A 6,000-nucleotide genomic window follows, 5' to 3' on the forward strand; every position below is an offset into this window, starting at 1 on the left:
AGCATTTGAAATTAGGGGCTGCGTAGAATATTCTCCCCTTTTGAGTTGAAAATACGCTGCTGAGGAGTTTAAATGTTCACCAAAAATTCCTTCCCTAATGGTGGTGAGATCTGCTTGTTTGTTTGTTTTTGCCTGTTTTCCACTATTTGTTTGTCCTCCTTATAGGGTTGCCATATGTCCTCCTTTTCCAGGACACACCCTCTCTTTCATGGGTATGTAAAATGAGAGTTGTCATAGAGATCTATAGTTAAAAGTAGAATGTGTCCTCTTTTTTGCTCTTCAAAATATTGTGACCCCACCTCTGGTTATGTTGCTTTCCTGATGTTAATCCAGGCAATCAGTGAACACAGAGGAAGTGATGATATCACAGCACTGCATACCAGATTGTGCTGTGTAAAAACTTTACTGAGGAAAAACAAAGCTGACTGAGAGTGTGAGGGCAGTAGACACCACTCCCCCCAAAACAACAACAACACTGGGGTGCATTTTAATGCTACAGAAAACATTTATAAAAACCAGCCCATTTTGACTAGGCCTGAGGGTAGTGATGCCTAATCTTCTTACAAACCATACCTCCCACTTTGCAGAGGTAGAACTGGGTTTTGCAGATCCTAGTCAAAGCGGAGACAACTACCCAGGGAAGCAAGGTTTTTAATGCTGTGAGCCTCTCCATCATAGGATCAGGTTGTGTATGCAGTCATACCTTGGAAGTCAAACGGAATCCATTCCGGAAGTCGAACAGAACTTCCAAAATATTCGTAAACCAAAGTGCGGCTTCCGATTGGCTGCAGGAAGCTCCTGCAGCCATTCAGAAGCCACAGAAACCCCGTCAGACGTTCGGCTTCCAAAAATAGTTCGCAAACCAGAACAGTCACTTCCGGGTTTGTGGCATTCGGGAGCCAAAACATTTGAGAACTAAGCTGTTTGACTTCCAAGGTACGACTGTATATGTAAATAAACCACGTATCCAAAAGACACCACAGCCTCCATTGTGTCTCATGCTGAAGGAAACATGGTAAGCGCCTAGAACCCATGGAATCTCACAATGCTCAGAGATTGGGATGGCATGCAACAATATAGAGAAATATAGAGATTGTCCAGACATTTGTGGTGTCCATTTAAAAAAAATAAAGCATTATTGTCCCCGTCCCCCGCAAAATGTATGGTCAAATGGCCAAACATTTCATTTCTGGAGATTAATTATCTTCTTATCTTCAGAGAGATTGTCCTTAATGATCCTATAATCTGCTTTAGGCTGCAGTCGTATGCAGACTTATCAGGAAGTTAGCCCTAATGAACCCAGTTGGATTTACAGCTCATGGTAGTCCTCTCTGGGGTAGCCTCATGGTAGTCCTAGCAGCCCCCACCAGCATGTCCAATGGCCACGGATGGTGGTGGTGGGGCTGTAGTTCAACAACATCTGGAGGAAACCCTATTGGCTAGCCCTGATATATATACAACTTCACAGCTGGTGTCTCTGCACGTGTGAGTTGTTTCCTTACTCCCCAGAACCTAGCTTGTGATAGATAAGAATATGAAAGTAACAGAAGAGAAGCGGATAAGATAGGGAGCGTAATTACAAGTGCTTGAGGTGGTAAGCTGTTTTCTGAAGCATTCAATAGCAAATTCTAGAAAAAGCAAAATAAATTTGGAAGTTGTAAACCAGGCATCCCCAACCTGTGGCTCTCCAGATGTTATGGCCTACAACTCCCATGATCCCTAGCTAACAGGACCAGTGGTCAGGGATGATGGGAATTGTAGTCCTAAACATCTGGAGGCCCAAAGGTTGGGGATACCTGTTGTAAACTATAAAGTGCCATGGAGTTTCTACCCTGAGTTTTGTAGCATTATTAGCCAGGATATACAACCAAGCTGGGCTAAAGTACTGACCCCAGCCTTTGCTAATTAACACACACACATACACGGAGTGGAGAATCAGTGATCTGTCATACTCAGTCCCCTTTCATTCTTGACTACTGAAGATGCCGGCTGGAAGTTCAAAAACATCTGGAGAGTCCCTATCCTGGCCCTAAAGTAAAAGATTACATTTTTCTTTTTCTAGGTAGAAAACAATGAACCACTTCAGAGCTTAGCATCTCACAAATGAAAACACCCACAGGAGCCTTCCACATTTTTCCTTGCAAGCTTTGTTTATACAGATGAATCACACATAACATTTACGTTCAATAAACTATGCTGATTCTAACACCTGCATTTCTTCTCTATTTTCAAACACAGAAATCTGCGGTGGAGGATTGGATTAAAAAGGTGGGGGGAACGTAACTAAAAACAAAGCCGACTCTCTGGCATATGCTGTGATGATGCACAGAGAAGAATGTGATGATATTTCGAGAATAACATCGACAAGTGGAGTGGAGGTCTCTAGGTGTGACACGAAGAATTCATTATTGCTACCAGTGGGATAAAGGGTGATTGTGACTATTTGTATAGAAATGTTGCCATGTCCCCAGAGTTCCATTCTGCATCCAGTGCCACATTCTGTGATTTTTCTGTGCTTGCACAGGATTGTGACAGTCAAGCACAACTTTCATTATACTGTAAATGTCTGGGTGAGCTCTGTGTCAAGAAGACCGGGAGCACAGTGGGTGAAGAAAGGAATACACTAAGAATATTAACTTCTGAGGGCTTCCGAATATTAACTTCTGAGGGCTTCCAGGATTAACTCGGAATCCACCTTACCAGCAGAAATGGATTTTTTTATAATCCAAACAAACAACAGCAACTGTCAAGTATATTTACTTAAGATGAAATAACCCAAGCTCATAAATAAATAGGTAATTCTACGGAGATAATCATAACCCTGTCATTGCAGAGAACCGCTCGTGAACTTTGCTTCAACTGTGGCATTAGACAAGATTCTCTGTAGGGTTAGCCACAACAACAAGGACACTTATTTTCATGCAAATGGGTCTATCTTTCACTAGAACAACCTACTCAGAACAGATGGAAGTAATTTTCTTCCCAAGGAAATATTTGAGGAGGCTTAGGGGACAAAGTATCAATTTGTTTATTTATTACCTCCCAAGCCAAGACAGGCTTTTTCACACACAAAGGAACTGAAATGCATCGCCAGAAGCACTGGCCTGCCCTTGGTTTTTATAGGTTAGGAAAAACAACTTAGTGGCTAAGGGTGGGGACACTCACAAATGTTAAAATGCTTTTGCTGCCTTCCTCAGACGCATTGTGGTCAGGGCCCTACATTACCACAATCACAAACAGAGATGGGGAGCCTTTTCAGCTTGAGGGCCATATTCCTTCATGGCCATGATTCCAAGGGCCAGATGATGGTTGCAAAAAGCAATCAGGGCAACATCAACACACACTCTGACACACACACACACACATCCATACATATGTACACATCACACACACTTACTTTCTACTACCAAATGCACCTGGGAATAACATATTCAAGTCTTTGTTATGTGTTTGCTATCTTACTGGCGGTATCAGTCTCACAGTTTCTTTCTGGCCTTCCAAGAACCCATAGGATTCATATAGACAAATGCCACTAATGTCCTCCCCACTGTTTCATTCATCACAATTGTTTTACTTCCTTGGTAAATCAGAGAAGTGAGAACTCTACCTGGTGCACAGTACACAGTACTAAGTTTCATCAATAGTCTACCCCTGGGAGAATCATTGATTGATGACATGTCTATTACCCACCCATGGTCATTGATTGTGACTAATTTTGGGAGAGTTTGCAGCAGGCGGGTGTAAAAAGAATCAGAGTTTCTGCATGGTGAGTGATGGCTTAGATTAATGGCTTGTCATGCAAAGCATCTTTCTCCCGCGCCTTTAGCCAAATTTAAAGCAGCAATAAAACAATTGGCAGCATATCTGGAGTTCTTATGCAACTTTATCAATCAACACTAATGTAAAGGAAGCATAACACAAACTCTCAGTAGGCTGTCCATTATCCCACTGCAAGGCTTCATCTAATACTACCAAACAATAGTCAGAATTTGGGAAAGGGGTGTGTTCATATTATTCAACTTTGGTAGGTGCAGGGATTTTGAAACATGGGGTTGGATCCAAGCTAAGCTAAGGTTTCACTGAAATCAATGGGGCAAGTTAGTCAAGACTAAATGAAGTCCCATTGATTTCAATGGAAGTTAACTTTGCTAAACTTAGTCTGAATTGCAGATTGCAAGAATAAATAAATAAATATGTGAACTTTTTCCACACTTGAGAGATCACTAGATGAGCAGCACCCAACAGATATAGAAATAATTGTTGAGAAGTAAGGTCAACATTGGCACCATCAAAAATGTATAAGATGCTTAGCATCAAAGGTCATCAGTTTGCCAACAATAATGTCAATCTCCATTACAACCCGCTTCCAAGAACTTGCATACATAATTACACACCCATCACATCTGCTGATGTGCTCCTTGTCCCTTACAGTCCCATGAGCATAAAAACCAAAGTTTTATTTAATTCTGTTTCCTGGTGTATCTCTAGGGTAGGCTTTTAAGTATTGTTTTGTTTGTACTGCGTTATGTATTGGTTGGGGGGGTTTAAATCATAAACCACACTGTGATCTTCGGGTGAAGGACAGTATAGAAATTTAATAAATAAATAAAATAACTTATGTCCATTTATTTCAGTGAGTCTTTATCAAGCCTAATTGTATTCAAGATAAGCACAATGACAATTCAGAAGAGTAGTCACGTTAGGAGGAGTCAATTACCATAGCAAGACTAGGATGATTGTGCTGTCACCAGCTGCTTCAACTGAGAATGGTCACCATGCTTATCTGACTCCAGACTGTAGTCATGCTGTCCCTGCAAGTTGTTGTTCCTTTCATCAATAGTTTTATCCAGATCTATAGTGATACATCCACAGTAAAGTGAGAGATTGTTTCAAAGAGAAATAAATCTCACCCGCACTGTAAAATCAGGAAATCTCAGTCCTGTAACAGAGATGGTTAAAGGCACTTTTGAGTGACACTGAGCTGTGCTTGAGAAATCCCAGCTAAGCCATTTGCATCCTTCCCTGTTTGCCTGGCTTCACTCCTAATGCTAATCCTTGGAAGGATTCAGAGACAGCCATGGGGAAATAGAGGATGAGCCCTTGTAAGCAAAGCTCGTTTAGATCCTAAAGACAAGCAACTCATATTGAATCTTACCTGCCTGGCTGACCCATTCGTTTTGATGCCAGCTTTGCCTTTTGCCTTCTGCGTGCGCAGAAAGAGAAAGTGTCTTCAGCAAACAGGATTTACCAAGCGGGTCTTTTCCATAAAGACAAATACAGGAAGTGTAGAGCTACCCTCAAGACATTTTGCTGCCTGAAGTGGAGCAGCAAATGACCCATCAGCAAACTGGTCAAGTGATTTTTGCACCTGAGGCAGAAAGACTCTTCCCCTCCCTGGCAGTAAAAATAAATAAATAAAATAAAGAACTCTTTCGTGACAATGCTGGGTCTTTTGTGACACTGCTGGGTGAATCAGCAGCTTGCAACAGCTTCCTTCTTCTGTCCAACAGTAGGGCCGGCCCTCTGAGAATGACTAAGCCAGGCATAGGCAAACTTGGCCCTCCAGATGTTTTTTGAGACTACAATTCCCATCATCCCTGACCACTGGTCCTGTTAGCTAGGGATGATGGGAGTTGTAGTCCCAAAACATCTGGAGGGCCGAGTTTGCCTATGCATGGACTAAGCTTTTGGGAACTGACTGCTTTTAAGTAAAGGAGTGGTGTCATGCTGATTTTATTGTAATTATTTGAATGTTTTAAAGTAACATGTTATATATGTATTTAGTTTTAAATAGATCAGTAGAATAATAATGACAATAACAATGACAATGACGGTGATGGTGATAATAATAATAGTAGTAGTAGTAGTCTCAAGCCCTGAAAGCTGTATATCTCCCGGGTGGATTCCATGTTCATCCTGTACTTTCCTGAATGATCAGCATCTGACTATCCTGGGACCACAATTCTCTATCATATGCTATGTGATCTGGCAGCACATGAG

At 41.6% G+C, this 6,000-nt stretch overlaps 1 long non-coding RNA gene across 1 annotated transcript in view; it reads right to left on the bottom strand.

Annotated features, from left to right (window-relative positions):
* LOC310661142 overlaps positions 1-5,378 on the bottom strand; it is a 29,332-nt gene extending 23,954 nt beyond the window's left edge. Inside the window, exon 1 of the long non-coding RNA XR_014503774.1 lies at positions 5,156-5,378. This is a non-coding gene — a long non-coding RNA (uncharacterized lncRNA). The remainder of the gene's footprint in view (positions 1-5,155) is intronic.
* Positions 5,379-6,000: the final 622 nt, after the last annotated feature.

Source organism: Podarcis tiliguerta (assembly GCF_965153285.1).
Source record: "Podarcis tiliguerta genome assembly, chromosome: 12".
In the NCBI taxonomy this organism is placed as follows: Eukaryota; Metazoa; Chordata; class Lepidosauria; order Squamata; family Lacertidae; genus Podarcis; species Podarcis tiliguerta.